This window comes from Rhinolophus sinicus, chromosome 14 (assembly GCF_057876585.1).
Source record: "Rhinolophus sinicus isolate RSI-liver-muscle chromosome 14, RSI-T2T, whole genome shotgun sequence".
Taxonomy (NCBI): Eukaryota; Metazoa; Chordata; class Mammalia; order Chiroptera; family Rhinolophidae; genus Rhinolophus; species Rhinolophus sinicus.
Genome location: NC_142514.1, coordinates 180,446,285 through 180,465,748, shown reverse-complemented (window position 1 = coordinate 180,465,748; position 19,464 = coordinate 180,446,285). Strand labels below are relative to the sequence as shown.

General features: G+C 44.4%; 1 long non-coding RNA gene across 1 annotated transcript in view; it reads right to left on the bottom strand.

The window, feature by feature from the left end:
• The window catches only part of LOC148755978 (uncharacterized), a 43,299-nt gene extending 24,161 nt beyond the window's left edge, over positions 1-19,138 (bottom strand). Inside the window, exon 1 of the long non-coding RNA XR_016018494.1 lies at positions 19,035-19,138. This is a non-coding gene — a long non-coding RNA (uncharacterized LOC148755978). The remainder of the gene's footprint in view (positions 1-19,034) is intronic.
• Positions 19,139-19,464: the final 326 nt, after the last annotated feature.

The following is a 19,464-nucleotide window of genomic DNA, read 5'->3' as shown; positions in this document are numbered from 1 at the left end:
GTTAGCTTTTTCCCGATTTTTTTCCAGTGATTGAAAGGACGTAGTGAGAAGTAGAGAAACTGATGCTTACGGGACGCAGTGCCTGATGGCGGGCTCCTGCAGATGTGGGTTTGCGTCTTGGATGCAACATCTAACCACGCGGTGTCCCAGGTGAGTTAAAGTGCTGGGCATTCCGAGCTCCCTTTTCCCAGTTTCGAAAGTGGGCATAAGTCATATCTTGCCCGGTTTTGTAAGGATGGCAGACACTGTATGTAAAAATCCCATCACAGAACTGAAAACAGGAGCATTAGAATAATGGGAGATTCAAGCCATCCATCCATCCACCCACCGACCCATCCTTCCTGCTGTCCTTCCATCCATTGTTCACGACCGTCACGATTCTCCTATGACTGGGCTGCATGTCATACGTTCTGTTTAGGAACAAGTTAGAGCAGGGCCTGGCCCTTGTGCAGCTTACCTCTCACAGGGGAGGCAACACACACGCCAACAGTTGACTGAGAGATCCAGGGAAACTGATGGTGTGAACAATTTCCTGTAGGGCAGTAAACAACCTGTAGGGAGCCGTCCTGTAAGGAGGCCCAGACAAGCATCGGAGCAGGGACGTTTAAGCTTCGATGGTGAAATCCCGGGGAACCTCTGGGGAAGAGTGTTCTCCAGGGAGGAAACAGCAAGTACAGAGGCCCTGAGAGCACATGGCACGTGGAGAGGAAGACAAGAGAGCAAAGTGTGCCTCTAGGTGTCAAGAGAGGGACAGGACAGCTTCGTAGAATAGAAACGCCACATGGGTTTAAGCAGGAACAACACGAAGGTAACAGGAACAAGAGAAACCAATTTGGCTGAGGTTCAAGAAAAAGAAATGGGAGCGAGAGCTGAGAGATTTGTCATTGTTGCCTTATACCTGCCAATCCATTTGTTCCTCCGCGCTCTTCCCAGGATTTCACAAGGGAGTGCCTCAGCAAACTGAGGCCCGATGGAGAGATATCGTAGAAGCTTCCTTGAGCGGATGTCTCAGCAAACTGAGACCTGATGGAATAATATCGGTCCCTCCCCTTCAGTGGATCCCCTGGGATTGTGTGTGTGTGTGAAGGCAAAGTTCAAGCCGGAGCACAATGGGGACTTTCAGAAAGACAGCCAGCAGGCCACGTAACACACAGATCCTGAGATTAACAATCTTTACCTCCTTAGAAGTTAACCAATAAAAGCTATGCGTTGACCCGATTCGGGGCTCAGTCCTTGATGCTTGAGTCCCTTGTCCCCGTTTGCTCTCCATTCCTGGTTACTGTCTTTCTTAACCCTGCGCTGCCCTTCTCGCTTCCCACAGCTCTTGTCATGCAGGACGCGCCATCTCAGTACTTAATTCCCTGTGAACACAGTATTCTCCATCTGGATTATTTGGGACTCATTTCTTTCCATCATTCACCTGGATCTTAAGTTGCCAAGGACAATACTGATTTAGGAAGAAGCTAGAAATAGAGAAGGTTATGTTCTTATGGGTGTCCCATCACCGGGTGACCGTTGATAGCCATCTTCGTTCCAAAGGCAAGTGAAGGACATTAGTAATGAAACAGACAACTGTCTCTTTGAATGGGATTTTATGAGGACTCTCCCTGGTGCCTCAGTCATTATGGACCAGCCCTGTCACCTGCTGACACGCTGGGCCATTCACAGCATCTTATTCAGGAAACAAAATCCCACCTCATGTCCATGAGCCCACAGTAAAGTGTGTGTCTCTTTACCTCCATGTTTTCTGCCAAGCACATGAGGACCATTCTCAGGTGAATCAAATACAATAACTCTGCTCACAAAGGCTCATGTCAAAGCATCGTTTACAAAAGCAAATGGAAGAAACCAAAAGGTGAGAATGCCTGTATTGCTGGGCTGATTTTTTCCTCCTTCCAGAAGGCACTTTGACTCAGGTCCCCAAATTCAGTTCAGAAACCAGAGCAGTGAAGTAGCCTTCGGTGTCACTGTGTGTGACATTTATTGATCACCCTCTGTGACAAACCAGATAACAGAGATTTGGACGAGGAGGTGAATTCTTCACAGATTTTACCTTGAACACCCTTGTCTCGGGTAGAGATAAATGTGAGGTAGGAGAGGATTACTTTTGGCCTGTCCTCTGGTTCATACAAGACCTGAGATAAACTCACACTGATATTTCGCTTATTTGAGGCCTTGACACCCTTAATACAAGGGGTAACGATCAATGAGAGTCATTTTTTCTCAGTGATTCACTCATTGGCACAAAACCTATAAAATTCTGAACGTACGATCCTTGAGTTTTTATTAATTGAGTTTTAGTTGTATACAACAGTCCCACTGTATATGGGGACAAGATACCCTAGATTTCTTCTGTTTCACTCATTCTGTAAAACTGGTTCTGCCTTGCACTCCTGGGTGTTGGCACATTAACCTCAGGCATGTGCTTTGGACGTGAACCTCTTCTTCCTTAAGATCAGGCCAAAGCCCACATATTGGGCGGGGAGGTGCTTTCCCCGGCCACAGACTTCAGGAAAGGCCGACGTCTTGGAGACATTTGATGTCCATTGTTCACGGTATCCAGTCCATTCCAAGCACAGGCGTCTCCCATGCCTGGGGCCACACTGGTGTGGAGATTTCACTGCTGTGTCCCTTTGCACAATGGCAATCATCCTATGGATGTCGTGAGGCCTGAATGAGTTACAGTGAGGAATCCTCAGAACAGGGCTGGGCACAGAGTAGGTGCTCCGAACATGTCAGCTCCAGCCAGTCATTTATAACCTGAGAAAGGTGTTCTGATAAACCTTGAAGGACTTCTGGGACCATATAGACCACTGAAAACTCTGCTTCTACTTCACATTCTCTAAAAGGCCTGGACTATGTTCAGACGTGAAGCAGAAGGCCTAAGTTAGGAAACAAAGCACTTTTTTGATCCATGCTTCCTGGATTCTTTTTCTGACCCCTTCCTGAAAGAGTCTTATTGAGATAATTTATCAATACATATAAGTTCCCTTTCAACAATATTCTACATACTAGTCGCCTATTGATCTTCTAAAAACCCACCTCCAACCTGTGCTACTTGTTTTTCAAATTCAGTAAAACATGAATGAGAAACAGTTGTAGAGCACTTTCGCGATGAAAGACAATGGTAATCGCCTCTTTTAATCTTCACAGCAACTCAATGAGTGAGGTGATGATGACATTTATTCACCAAACAGGGCACTTTGGAAGGTGAAAGAGGTCACTACATGGACGGAATGCCAGGACAGCAGCATGAACTGGGTTTCTCCTGAGCAAACTGAGATGTGTGGTCACCCTCCCCATGAGGTGGGCATCTCATTTCTCCCCAACTGCAGTCAATGGCACAAGAGAGGTCAAGTAACTTGACCAAGGGCACACAGCTAGGGACTGGCAGAGCCAGTAAGGGGCCAGGCTTTCTGGCTCGAGAGGCCCTCTCAACACTATCGGCCTCCTCAGCCTGACCCTTGTGGACCTTCACTGTATGGTTCACATGGATCCTATGACCTTGACCTGCATAACTGCCCTGTGTGAACTCCAGGTTGATTTCTGTGCAGGCCGCACAGTTTTCAGCTCAAGGTATTTGTTCCCTGTGATGCTCCTGCTCCACTGTCCTTGCTTCAGTCCCCCTGGGTTGACCTCCTTATGCATTCCTGACACCACATCAAAGACAGCCCGCTTCTTATGTCCTTTCCTGGCCCTGAATCTCTGGGGATCTCCTTCCCAAGACCCCATGGCTCTCTGGGTGCACGTCTCTCCTGGCAACCAGGCCCAAGCCCCTGGCTCTTTCTCCGTGTTATGGTCCTGGAGGGCGTGACCTGTGCCCTCTGGTCTTTGTGTGACAAGTGATAGAAGGTGCTTAACTAATGATTGTGTAACTGCTCATCAGGACAGATTGTGAGTTATTACATGTTTTATTCTTGGGTCTATTCCGACAGAGAATGTCATTTGAAATTGAATATCTAATGAAGGCCAGGCTCAAACCCAACACGAAGCCTAACCCAGACCTCAGGGTGACATCCTGGTGGTAACACCACGTTGTTTATGTTCCTGGAGAGGACTTTGGAGTCACCACAGGGAGGGTGCAGGTGACCACAGGAGGAAGTTGGAACCCTGTCACCTGGGGCCTGGGCCACCTCAGTCTTTCTGTTCCTGAAAGTAAACATTAATTTGATCCAATTTAACCCGGATCCTTCTAATGACTTGGGACAGGAGCCGGATTTGGAGGCCAAGCCTGGATCAGGAGTCATTCTAGCTAATTCTCCTTGGTTTCTTCATCAAAACCCAGAACTTTACATGTCTTACATTTTTACTAAATGTGAGGTTAAATATTTAACGTCTAACACATGCGACACCTCACATGGTTTGTTAGGTGTCTAGTCAGGTACTATTTCACCTCTACTTTCTGTCCACATGTTTGAACTAACCATTGGCTTCCAGAATGTGAACTTCTGGCCCCCAGGACCATTACAAGTGGAATATGGGGAAACTCATGTAAATGATTTCCACTGCCAGGACCATGATTCTCGCGTGTAGCTTTTTCTTGCAGGTTCTTTCTGAAAGGAACAATCTGTTTTCTTTTTTCAGGCCGATGTCCAAAACGTCACAAAAATGTGTCTTGATGTAGGAATGAGTGGGCTATTCATTTCCTGTTCTTTACTCTGGGAAATGTTCTAGATGTTTTTCTTCGGTGACTTTCTCCCCACCACGGTGTCTCTTATTCTAGCAGCCTATTCATTGGACATCCTACACGGATGCTTTAGTGTACTTCTCTTTTTCTCTTGTTTGTGTTCTCTATCCTTTCCGGTATGGATAAACCACTTTTGTTACATATATTATTTGTCTTCCAACTCCTCTGTTATCCTTCCCAGCTGTAGTATTTTTAATTTTTCCATAGGTGCTTGTACTTTGAATGTTTATTAATCATGAAGAGAGTAACAGATTCCCGTAATCTGAGCTTTCTGAAGACCCATGAAGGTGTCCCACCTGCGAACGAGACTGGCCCAGAGAACCTAGACCAGTCCCAAAAGAGTATGAGTCTATTTAGAACTTTCCTGTCTTCTTATCTCTCCCCATATTTAACCCCTAATCTGTCAGAAACCATGGTTAGCAGATGGGAGAGAAAAAGGGAAGTAAGGAGACAGGGGAAGGAGAAGTCTTAATTGTGACCAATGTGAAGTTTTGATTCTTATACAGACCTGGGTATACTAATTTCTAAAGGCAGACATTGAACTTCAAATCAGAGGGAGAGCCATTGAGAGTTGGCTTTAAGTAAGCTTATGACAATCCGAGCTTTGAATCATATCACTGTATATGAATACAGTTCTGTGTGCAGTCAGCTAGCACTGAAGCATGAGGATAAAGACACTTCAAATGTGTTCCTCTTCAAAGTTTTATCTAAGTGAGCTTTTGCTCAGCAGGTGTGTCATGCAGGGTCTCTAGTCCCACTCCCCGCACAAGAACACAGGAAATGGTGAGGCCAAAAAAGAACACCAACAGAATCATATACAGGAAAGTCATACCGCTATATTCTCACTGGCGGCTGGGTTGGAGTCAAAGGTAGAAGGAGCCACACGATCCGCAATCTGCCATCTTCTTCTCTGCCAACCAAGCAACCAATGTAGCCATGGCAGTTATATCAGCAGCTAATGGCTAACCAGTAACAGCTCATGGTCAACTAGTCACAGCTGATGGGCATCTACTACCCGAGCCAGCACCTTTCCTCGTGAGGCCAAGAGCCTGGAAACTACTCTCTACGATTCTGTCCCCACAAGGTGGCAGAGGATATGCTCTACCCCAAAGAATATTGAGCTTGTCATCCAGAGTAAGATGGATGGAGTGATGTCTTAGGAATGGCGACAGTGAGATGGGCTTCCTGGGTTCTCCTCTGGAACTTACCACAAATTGAACATTTATGACCCATCAAAGGATTCTCTGCTCATCACACACCAGCTAAGAGACTCGCACCAGGATTACTTCAAGGTGGGCAAACCGGGTGAGCAGCAGAAGAGGGAACAGAGCGGTGTAGAGACCTCCGGCCCCAGGACGCACTGGCGATTGCAGCAGCCGGGCTCTGGGCTCTTTCCCTGGCCCCACAGCCGATGTCTCCTGCTGAGAGATGAGCAGCAGCATCTGCAGCGTTTCAAGCAGTGACCTCAGCTGAGCTCTCCAGCTGGGCCTCAGGGTGGACAAAAAGCAAACTCCATACCTGGGCCCTTCCCCTACTCTCCCACAGCAATGCTATCCCTGCCCTTCCAGACTCTCAAGCTGGTCCCTGAGCTGAGGAGTAGTGTCAGACGACAGAGATGCTGTAGTGCTCAGGATCTGGAAAGAGCCAGTTTGCAGCTGTGACCTAGTGAAGAAGCCAGTCCCTACCTTTTCTGAGCTGCTCACCAGCAGCAGGGCAATTACAGCTACGGAGACACACACAGGGTCAGCAACAATTGGCAGAGGCAGCTCTGAGCTTTCAGCCATTCAGAAATCTCGAACCCTCCACACCCCTGGAGGGAAGAAGCACCCTAAGACTCAGGAGACCAGGCACACAGGGAATAAGCCCACCTCCCAGGGGCTGGCTCTGGTGCTCTCAGCACGCATTTGTGCATGCCAGAGCAGAAACTACAATGACTTTGTAAAAACTACCAACAACACCACATAGCCTCTGGGGACAGAGCCAGGAGTGCAGTTTCCAGGCTCTCGGCCTCACAAGGAAAGGTGCTGGCTCAGGTAGTAAATGGCCATCAACTGTGATTGCATGGCTATCAGCTCTGGCTAGATGGCCGTCAGCTGTAAACAGTGAGCCATTGGCCACTAATATAATTGATGAGGCTATGCTAGCAGAAAATGGGGGCTAGCAAGAAGATAGTAGATGGCAAGCGCGGATTGCAGTTAGCACAGCGGGTTGCGGACAGTGTAGCTACTGTTTCCTGTGTCTCCAACCCAGCCACCAGCGAGACTATAGTGGTATGACTCCCCTATCTATGGCTCTGTGGGTGTTCCTGTTTGGCCTCACCATATCCTGCGTTCTTATGTGGGGAGCGGGATCAGAGACCCTGCGTGACACCCTGAATGACTTAGCCCCTCTCATCTAGAACTGTAGTGCCAGGGTTGCTCTTGACACCAGGTGCCGGCTCTACCTCCATAAGATGCAGAGGAGTCTTTGTACAGCAGAGGACAACCTGGAGATAGCTTGGTGGACTCAAGCCAAGACTGGCGCTGCTTTTCTTTTTCTTTTGGTATTATTGTCATTTTTAGCTTATATATATATGTTGAAAAAAAAATATATGTATGTATATATGTGTGTGTATATATATGTATATATGTGTGTATATATATATATATATATATACACACACACACACATATATATATATACATTTTCCCCTGTCTCTCTCTCTCTCTTCTCTTTTCTTTTCCTTGCCCTACTTTTTCTCTCTCTTTCCATTTTTCTGTATTGATTTGTGTGGGGTTTTTCGGTGTTGTTATTTTTTCTTTTGTTTTTTTGGTTTTGTTTTGTTTTTGTTTTTCGTATTTTTGATATTTTTGTCTGTGTTGAGTGTCGGTTATCGGTTGTTTTTCATATGAGTGTATTTGCTTTTTTCTTTGTTGTTCTTCTGCTTCTTGATTTGTTTTGTTCTGAAATTGCCCTACACCAGGCACAAGATGTAACACACCCAGATGCCAACTCCAGACCAAACAGAGTATTACCGGGTTTGACTACCAGTGACACACCCGGAGTGAGTTCTCTACAGGCACAAGAGACCATAGGGGCCAAGCCTCATCTGAGCAGTCAACCCTCACAGAGCAATTCATCCACTGTGGGCATACACAATTCTCATAACTAGTCAGCCTAGGAGTCAATCCCACCTACTGACAAGCCAAAAGCAATTAAACCTCCACTTTAACAGGAGAATACACACAACACAAGGGTCACCTTTGGAGCACATGCACAGGAGAATAGGGAAGTGGTGTAAGTCAAATATAAAGGACACATACTACATAAGACCACCCAGCAAAGACTGAGAACCCTAGGGGATCTACCTAATACATTGAAGCAAACACAGAGAGTCAGCCAGAATGGGGAAACAAAGAAACAGGTCTCAAATAAAAGAACAGAAGTAACCTCCAGAATAGGAATTAAATGAAACAGAGGTAACCAACCTATCAGAGACAGAGTGTAGAATGCTGATGATAAGAATGTTTAAGGATCTTAGTGATGACATAAAGGATAGAAAAATCATAAAGAACAACCAGTTAGAACTAAAGAATACAATAACTGAAATAAAGAACACACTTGAAGGAATTACCAGCAGGTTAGATGAGGCAGAGGATTGAATCAGCGATTAGAAGACAAGTTAGCAGAGATCACTCAAGTGGAACAACAAAAAGATAAAAGAATAAAAAACAATGAAAATGGTGTAACAGACCTGTGGGATAACATGAAGAGAAACAACATGCACATAGGAGTACCAGAAGGAGAAGAGAGGGAGCAAGGGATCGAGAACATATTTGAGTAATAATGACCAGAAACTTCCCTAACCTGGTGAAGGAAATAGACATACAAGCCCAGGAAGTACAGAGAGTTCCAACCAAGATGAACCCAAACAGGCCCACACCATTTTAACATGATCGTTAAAATGGCAATGGTTAAAGACAAAAAGAATACTAAAAGTAGCAAGAGACAGACAGCGGGTTACACACAAGGGAAATCCTATAAGATTATCAAATGACTTTTCTAGAGAAAGTTTGCAGGCCAGAAGAGAGTAGCAGGAGGTATTCAAAGTGATGAATTTCAAAGGCCAACAACCCAGATTGCTTTATTCAGCAAGGCTATCATTTAATATTGAAGGAGAGATACAGAGTTTCCCAGGAAAGAATAAGGTAAATGAATTCATTACCACGGAGACAGCAATGCAAGAAATGTAAAAAGGGCTTCTGTAAGCAGAAGAAAGACGAAAACAGTCTACCTAATGAAGAGCAGAAATACAAATAACAAAATGGCAAAACTATGTACCTATCAACAATTACTTTAAATGGAAATGGATTAAATACTGCAATGAAAAGATATAGGTTGGCTAGTGGATAAGAACAGAAGACCCTTGCATATTTTGTGTACAAGAGACTCACCTTAGATCAAACAATACACACAGGGTGAAGTGAATGGTTGGAGTAAGATATTTCATGCAAACGGAAATTGGAAAAAAGCTACAGTACCTATACTTATATCTGACAAAATAGACTTTATGTTTTTTAATTTATTTTTTGTTTTGTTAACATTTTAAAAAATATGTTTCAGGTGTCTGACAAAATAGATTTTAAAATGAAAAACATATTAAAAGACAAAGATGAGCACTACATAATAATAAAGGGATCGGTCCAACAAGAAGACAAAACCCTAGTAAACATCTATGCACCCAACATAGGAGCACCTAAATATACAAAACATATTGACTGACATAAAAACAGAGATAAACAGTAACACTATCATAGCAGGGGACTTCAGCACACCTCTGACAACAAGGAACAGGTCACTCAGACAGAAAATTGTTACGGAAACAGTGGCCTTAAATGACACGTTGGACCTGTTGGATATAATCGATGTTTTTTGAGCCTTTCACCACAAAGCTACAGAATACACATTCTTCTGTAGTGCACATGGAACATTTTCCACAACAGATCACATGTTAGACTACAAAACAAGTCTCAATAAATTTAAGGAAATTAATATCATGTCAAGTTTCTTCTCTGACCAGAGTGCTACTAAATTAGAAATCAATTACAAGAAAGAAACTGGAAGACACACAAATACACGGAGGCTGAATAACATGTTACTAAATAATGCATGGGTCAACAATGAGAGCAAAGAAGAAATCAAAAGATATTTCAAGACAAACGGAAAAGAAAGCACAATGACCAAATATCTGTGGGATGCAGTGAAAGCAGTCCTAAGAGGGAAATTTGTAGCAATGCAGGCCTACCTAAAGAAACAAGAGAAATCTCAAATCAACAGTTTATCCTTACACTTAAGGGATCTGCAAAAAGAACAGAAAATAATCCCAAAGAGAATGCAACGAGATAATACAGATCAGAGCAGAAATAAATAAAATAAAGCACCCCCCCCCCCAAATGCAAAAGATCAAAGAAACCAAGAGCTGGTTTTTTGAGAAGATAAACAAAATCAACTAATCTTCAGCCAGACTCATCCAAAAAAAGAGAGAGAGGTCCAAATTAATAAAATCAGAAATGAAAGAGAAGGGACAACAGACACCACAGAAATACAAAAAAATTTAAGAAATTACTATGAGCAACTATATGCCAACCAATTAGACAACCTGGAGAAATGGACAATTTTCTAGAAGCATACAACCTTCCAAGGCTAACTCAAGAAGAAACGGAAAACCTGAACAGACTGATTACTACTAGGGAAATTGAATCGGTAAGCAACAAGCTCCCAACAAAAAGACCTGGACCAAATGGCTTTAAAGGTGAATTGTGCAAAACATTCAAAAGAGAATTATCACCTAGTCTCCTCAAACTATTCCAAAAAATCCAGAAGGAGGAAGTCTCCCAAACTCTTTTTACGAGGCCATTATCACCCTGATCCCCAAATCACACAAAGACATTTAAAAAAAAGAAGAAAAGAAAAGAAAAAAACAACTAGAGGCTGATATCCCTAATGAACATAGATGCAAAAATCCTCAACAAAATATTAGCAAACAGAATTCAGCAATATATTAAAAAGATCCTACACCACGATCAAGTGGGATTCATTCCTGGTGTGCAAGAGTGGTTCAATATCCACAAATCAATTAATGTGATACACCACATTAACAAAATGAAAAATAAAAATCGTATGATCATATCAATAGATGCATAAAAAGCATTTGACGAAATCCAGCAGCCATTTATGATAAAAACTCTTAAGAAAGTGGGAATAGAGGGACCATATCTCAACATAAAAAAGGCCATATATGATAAACCACAGCTAACATCATACTCAATGGGGAAAAGCTGAAACCATTTCCCTTAAGATAAGGAACAAAGCAAGGTTACCCACTTTCTCCACTTCTATTCAACATAGTTCTGGAAGTTCTAGCCACAGCAATTAGATAAGAAAAGAAATAAAAGGCATCCAAATCAGTAAGGAGGAAGTAAAATTGTCATTATATGCAGATGATATGATTCTATATAGAGAGAACCCCAAAGACTTCACCATAAAACTATCAGAACTGTTAAATGAATTTAGTAAAGTAGCAGGATACAAAATTAATATTCAGAAATCATTTGCATTTGTATATACCAATAATAAACTATCAGAAGGAGAAATTAAAAAAACAGTCCCATTTACAATTGCTTCAAACACTATAAAATACTTAGGAATAAATTTAACCAAAGAAGTAAAAGACCTGTACTCAGGAATTTATAAGACACCGAATACAGAAAGTAAAGAAGATACAAATAGATGGAAACACATACCATGCTCATGGATAGGAATAATTCATATAGTTAAAATGTCCACATTTCCTAAGGCAATACACATATTCAACACAATTCCTATCAAACTACCAATGACGTTTTTCTCAGAATTAGAACATATAATCCTAAAATTTATATGGAACCATAAAAGACCCCGGATAGCCTCAGCAATCTTGACAAATAAGAACAAAGTGGGAGGTATAACGATACCTGACATCAAATTATACTACAAGGCTACACTAATCAAAACAGCATGGTACTGGCATAAAAACAGATACATGGTGCAATGGAACAGAATAGAGAGCTCAGAAATAAACCCACGCCTATATGGTCATTTAATCTACGACAATGGAAGCAAGAATTTACGGTGGTGTAAAGACAGTCTATTTAATAAATGGTGCTAGGAAACCTGGACAGACACATGCAAAAAAATGAAGCTAGACCACCTCCTTACACCATATACAAAAATAAATTCAAAATGGTTTAAAGACTGAAATGTAAGATCTGAAACCAAAAAATTCCTAGAAGAAAATATAGGAAGAAACTTTACAGACACTACCTAGAGTAAAATTTTTACTGATATATCCCCTCACGCAAGGGAAGTAAGAGAAAAAAAACACATGTGGGATTACATCAAACTAAAAATTTTTGTCCCAGCAATGGTAACCACCAATAAAACAAAAAGGGATCCTACTGAATGGGAGAAGATATTTGCCAATGATATACCCGATAAGGGGTTAATATCCAAAATTTATGACAAACTCACTCAACTCCAAAAAAAACAAACAACCCAATTAAAAAATGGGCATAGGACAGGAAGAGACATTTTTCTGAAAAGGATATACGGACGGCAAACAGACATATGAAAAAATGCTCAACCTCACTAATCATTAGAGAAATACAAATAAAAACCACAATGAGATACCACCTCACCCCAGTCAAAATGGCCATCATCAATAAATCAACAAACAACAAGTGCTGGCGTGGATGTGGAGAAAAGGGAACGCTGTGTACTGTTGGTGGGATTGCAGATTGGTGCAGCCACTTGGAAATCAGTATGGAGATATCTAAAAAGCTGAAAATGGAACTACGTCATGACTCAGGAATTCCACTCTTTGGTGTCTATCTGGAGAAATCCAAAACTCGAATTCAAAAAAATTCATTCACCCCTAATGTTTATTGCAGCACTATACACCATAATCAAAACATGGAAACAACCGAAATGCTCATCAGTGGACGACTGGATTAAGAAACTGTGGTACATTTACACAAGGGAGTATTACACAGCCATAAAGAAAAATGAAATCTCACAATTTGCAATGATATGGATGGACCTAGAGAACATTATGCTAAGAGAAATAAGTCAGACAGAGAAAGAGAAATACAATATGATCTCACTTATGTGTGAAATCTAAAGAACAGAATAAATGAACGAACTAATCAGCAACAGTCTCAAAGACATAGAGGAAAAACTGAGGGGTACTAGATGGGGGTGGGGGTGTGTGGGGATGAAGGTTAAGGTGACAAGATTAGAAAGCACAATCGGTAACCACAAGATTGCCACGAGAATACGAAAGACAGTTTGGGGAACATACTCAATGGTGTTGTAAAGATTTTGTAGGGTTTCCTGTGGACACTGGTCTTATTAGGGAGACCACTTCATGGATGGTGTAGGTACCTGACCACTGCAATGTACACCTGAAGCTGAAGCTGAATAATAATGAACGTCAACTGTAATTTAATACATATGTATATATTCACAGGAAGTGGATACGTGAACAATCTTGTTTCCCTCTTCACTTCAGTGGTGGCCTCCACAGTCACTGGGTGTCTGTACCCTTAGGAGGCAGAGGTGAGGAAATGGGGACTGCATGGCTTCCACGCACAGAGATACCCATATATTTGTCCCCGAAGGAGGCCTGGAAAGCACTTGACTTTGAAATCTTCCCAGCTGATTGTAACACAGAACCAGGAATGAGGAGCAGTGGGTGGGCAATTCTTCATCCCCACGTGCAATGGTGGGAACAGTCTTTCACCTTCCAGAGAACTAGTAAGGACAGAGGGAAGCAAAGGAAACAAAACCTGTAAATCTTCCAGGATAATGTCCACCCATAGGGGTGCTCAATACATGTACTCTTAAGTATTTTAAAAATAATAATAGTAACTGTTCTTTTATGTTATTAATGTATCCTTTATGTTCTGAAAACAGCTCTGTGATATGAGTCTTATATCCCAGAAAGATAAAGTGCTAACACAGGGATGATGACCTGGCTGTGTGCATGTGTGTGTCCATGTGCAGGCCTGTGCACGTCTCTGGGTGTGTCTGTGTGTAACAGTGTGTATCTGTGTGTCTGCCATTAGGTGTAGACATACGTCTGTGTATAAAGGTTTATTTTAGGGTGTGAGAGTCAGGGAGGGCTTCACAGAGGACGAGACGTGAAAGGGACCTCACAGATGAGGTTGTCAGCTGTCCTGTGCAGGGAAGGTTACAGAGGCAAAGGGAACAGCACATGTCCCGGTACACTGGTGTGACCCACATAACACATGAGTGAGTGGCACTCAGACAACTATGGCTGAGCACAGAATCCTGGTGAGCAGGGAGAAGAGGTCGGAGGGATGCCAGGGACGGGTCGTGCCAGGCCTTGTGTGCGACACCAATGGTGGGCCTGGTCCTCCCAGCGATTCCAGTCTGGGTCTCAGGGGGTTGCAGGAGCTCCGTGTGTGCACCATGCATAGTGTGCAAACTGAACGTGCAATGTGTTTCAGAAAATAGGGACCAATTCCAGTTTCCTGATGTGATTAAGAATACACATCTGTTGTAAAAGAATTGGAGACACCGATAATAGTAGATAACTGTTATCTTCTATTCTCTCAATCACAGTTTGAATAAATATCCCTATTATAATTGGAGAATGGGCTTAGGACTCAGAGTAAGTCCTCTTGCTTGACACATTCAGAAACACATGACGTCTAGTATTTCCGGGTCACAGGCGTAAGACCCGATTTACATTTGTTTTAGGAGGGTCACCGTGATGTCCATGAGTAGGGTGTCATGCGGGAAGGGTATCAAGACCCCAGGAGACCACTTGTGAGACTTTGGCACCCGCCAGGCAGGACTAGGAATGGGCCATGATGATGGCTATGTGGGGGGAAAGGACAGGAGCCGAGTGGGGCTCTGGAAGTGGATGGGGCAGCACTTAGCCGACTCTTAGATGTCAGGAGGGACATGAGCTGTAATAGGGTCATAATAGTCCCACGAAAGACATCCACATCTGAAACCTGGAAACTTGTGATTTTTCCTCCAGAGCAGAGAAAGGCTTTGCAGAGGAGATAAAGTTATAGATTTTGAGTCAGGTACACAATCCTGAATGTTCTTGTGTCCTCCAAATCCCATCTCATATATTTTACACGAAGAGGGCACGGGAGATTTGAACACACAGAAAGAGGAACGCAGTGTCACCTCACGGGGCCCTGATTATAGTAATGTGGGCACAAGACAAGGAATGTCAGCAGCCTTCCAAGCTGAAGGCGCCATGAACAGATTTTTATCTTGACTTTCCAGATCCAGCGTGGCCTTCTTGATACTATGAATTTGGCAGACTGTTACGAATATTACAGTTTGTCCTCCCCACGTTGAGAACATCAGGTAAGCCACCAAGTGTGTGTGCTGTGTTACAGCCGACCCTGGAAACAAGTCCGGGGGCCTAAGATGTATCCAAGTTTTCTGAGTCACCTCCATTAGCCTGGGTGGGGCCATGGTGAAGGCATCTGCAGGGGGCAGACAATGTATGGATTTCATATGTTCCCTTGGAAATAAGTGCGGATTGCTTGAATGGCGTTGTCCAGATGGCAGCTGGAAGCTTGTTTGTGCATCTTTAGGGACTTGAGGGGTAAAGCAGTGGCCGCGCGGTGCAGGCCGTGAAGAGCAATGTGAGTGTGCAGAGCGACATGAGCTCGCTGGAGGCTGAACCCTGAATTCACTGCAAACTGAGAAGGGACAGAAAACAAGTGATACGGGACCATACTAGGACTGAAGCACAGTGAAGGGGTGAGGACCAGGCAGGTTGTTTGTGGTTATGATGAGGATGGAATAGCAGTGACGCTGCTGGCTGGGAACCACGTGACCGGCCAGACAGTGAGGCTGCTGGTATCCCTCAGGTCAGGCCCAGGAGCAGGAACCTTGTGGTTGCTTTCTACCCCTAACTGTCCTTTTCACTCATGGCCCTGCGACTGGGAAATCTGTAAAGTAATGCAGGATGGTCCTGAGCAAATATTGCCTCTTGTGGTCTCTGCACCTCAGGCCTCCATGGGAACCTGGACGCTGGGTCCTGAAATGTACTAGTGACAGCACCCAACGGCCACTTCATGATGAAACCACCCCATCCAGATCAGAGACTATTGGATGATAAACAGACACGCAGAGAAGTGCAGGGCGAGTGATTTATTGAAGCAAGATGTTGAAACCTTTACATTTTCTGGGAAGATCAGGTCACCATGGAACATCAGCAGTCCTTGTGTGTGAGATTCTTTTCAATCTAGGAGTCACAAGTGGATGCTACATTTTTCTGAAATACAAGAAGACAGTACGGGGATGTCAGTCATGCTGCTCCCAGACATGACACGTTAACACAGGCTGTTGCTCAAAACCAGGATGTGGAAGAAATATTTCAACCAGCAAAGGCATTGGAGGGCCCCAGGCAGAACAGCAGTGCGAGCGGTGAACTCAGACGACCTGGTCCACTTACAACAAACCATGCGGGTCAGGAAAGAGCCATGTCCACAGCCCGGCAAAGGGACCCCGAGGGACCCAAGAGTGGGACTCAGGATTCTAATGGATGGCGGAGCAGGGTGAAGACCAGCCCAGGATTTGCTTTCTCTGAGCCTCAGGTCCCAGGACTGTGCTTTTTCACTCTGAGGTTGACATGGGGTTGAGAGACTAGTACAGGGTGGGAGGGGCCTGGGAAGTTCCGCTTTCAGATTTCCAGCCTGGAGGTGTGGAAATTCACCGTGAGGGCACATGCACTTCTCTGCTCTGAGCACCCAGGCATAATGGAAATGTGCATAAACCTGACTTAATTCAAGCAACATTGGGCTGAGACACCTTTAAACATCTGATTTCTTCATAATGACATGATTTAAGTGTTTCGGTTTCATATGAGGCTGCAGGAGCCATCACAGGGGTGGCTCTATTCACGGGCAGTGATACGTGACGGGTGGGAAAGTGGGCAAAGGTACGAGGGGTGGGCCTTGGCTCTGCAGAAGCTTAGAGACCCCAGCCGGTGACCCTCCATCAGGACAGAGGCGGGGGCTAGTTCCCTCCCTCCCGCTGTCTCCCCTTCAACACTCCCACACTCCCCATGAGATTCCCCAGTGCCTGGGCCCCTGGGTGAGGGGAGCTCAGACCCTGACAGCTCCTGGGCAGGGAGGCAGCCGGCTCTGGGCGTCCAACATGGCTGCGTGTGCCCCTGGTTTTCCTCCCCCGGAGGACTCTGAGGGGAACCTGGCGCCCAGGGAGGTGACCTGAGAAGAGGGATTGTGACAGATGTTCTGTGCAGCCTAAGTACAGCTGAGCAAGTGTCATGTTCTCATTCACCCTGTGGCCACTGGTCAACCTCTCACAGGTGAGCAGAGAGGCAGGGGCCTCTACCTCCTGTGCCCTCACAGAGCAGATGCCACCCTCCCTCCTGGCTGTGCACTGAGCAGAGGCCTCTGTGCAGAAAGAAGAGAGAATTTACCACAAAATTGTGAATTTCGACTCTGTACTCTTCAGGGATACTATCTGTGCATTTCTTCCCTTTCAAATCGGCCTGAACAGCTTCCGGAGGTGCATCATATTGCTGAATATGCTTCTTATACTCTGCCATAGTACCCGTTAGGTAGGTCTTCAATTGAAGAAGAAGGGATGGACAGGTGTGTGCATTGGCTGGACCAGATGAAAAAGAAATACAATTGATACAAGCAAATACACTTTTTCCCACAGCTCTCTGATATTTGAAATGACAGGAACTCAAGGGGTTTTATGGTCTCATCACACAATTCTGCCAATAACCATGCAAACCCTGGAAGTCGTGACTTCTTCAATGTCACAGAGCAAACCTCAGATTAGGGAGCCCTGGAAAACAGTTTGACTGATCCCTAGTTCACTTTTGCTTCCTTGTAAAGGACACACACTGCTCTCCAGGATTCTCCTGCTGTGATGATACTCACTTTCTCTAGATTTCAAAACTGAAGGTTTGTCTGTCAATAGAGTGTCACCTTCTTTTGTCTTGGATATTGAGGAAGAGGAGATTTTAGTAATCAGTCTTTCAGGTGAACTGTAGAGTCAGATCTTACCGTAGATCAGAGAAAGGGGAATAATCTGAAGAGGTGAGTAAAACTGTTAAGTGTTGGAATTTGCTCTTTGGAAACTAAATTAAACAATAGGATTATGTCATTGGACGAAGACATACCTAAAAATATAAAAAATATGCTTATAAATTTAACACAGCTGAAGCTATATACAAAACTATGATTGGCTCATTTATTCTGCAGTGATGTGCAGAATTCCTCAGAGAGGGTGGGAGAAGGGAAATCGGACTTATGTTTGACCCCAGTGAATTGTGATGACACCTGAAGCAACCCCTTCTCCTGGTCTGGGTTCTCCATCCCCTCAGTCTTTGCAACCACCTTCACCTGGACAGTGTAATACCAGGCTGTCAGCTGACCAGGATCAGACACACGGGGAGGAAGAGGACATTCAGTAAGTCAGATGAAAGAGAAAGACTCCAAAAGATTCGGTCGGTATCGAGGTCATGGAGACACACAAAATGGTGTCGGATGGACGGCTAGAGTTAGTTCAGAGCAACGGCGATGGTCCCTAGCGATTGCTCTAGTTCTGCTCCCGTTGTGCTCGTGCTCTCAGAGGACGAGCAGGGATTGCGGGTAGAGTGCTGCTTATTGGCAGAGCCCATGGAAGATTTATTATTCAGAATCGGAGAATGCTGGCTCTCCTTGAACTAAGAACTAAAACCCTCCAGCTGTAACATTTTGTGTGTCTGAAGCTATGAGTCACCAGCTGTGGGCTCACCTGGCACCTAAAAGACCCCGGGCAGGAGACATCTGATGACTACTGGATATCGACTGGGTACTGACACCTAGAGCTGGTCTCTGGACCTACTTGATGTTACTCCACTGTCGTAGCTGGTCTTGGTGGTGGCTGTGAAACCCAGTAAGAGGAGACCTGGAGACTAAGCATTGTGTTCAAGGTCACAACGCTGCCGAGTGGCAGAACAGTGATTCACATCCCAATTTAATTCTGTCCTGTGGCTTCTGAGAACATGATCACAGACACGGAGTGAGGCTTCAGATGGAGAACTCTCACATGTGCCTGCAACGCTATTTTTAAAATGAAAGTTCCAGAGTATTGGGAATTGAGTATATGAACCCTGAGCTTTGGGGGACTGGGTCACAAGAGGTGGAAAAGGTTTGAATTGGGATCTGTTCACCCCCTTCCCCAAATAAGTCATGTAGTTCAGAGCAGGTAACTAACCAGCGCAGATGCCAGTCAGGTTAGCAATGATACTCACCCTCGTAGCAGCAAAAGGCCAGAGTGACCAGCAGGACAGGGAAGAACAGCCTCATGGTTTCTTTTGCTTTGAGTTTTCAGCTTTCGCAAAAGATGAGCAATTACAGGAGCTGGACTCAGGAGCCTGGGAGCCCAGGGCTATTTGTACCTAGTGAGCCTCCCTGGTCCTGCCCACAGAGGACGTGGCAGGTCACAAGGCCTGGTGTCCAGCCCTCCCTTCTTCCTGAAGGCTGATACCATCCATCTGTGTCACATACCCCTGTGACAGGTCAAAGCTAGGCTTTCCTGCCATCATGCATTTTCCTTTATAGCAAAAGCTGAGTTTGTAATTTTACAAATGAATAATCAGTTAATTGATCATGGTCCCTATGAAATTTAGCTCTTTAATGGCAGGGCAGTGTCAGGTGAGGCTCATTTTACTTACCATCGTG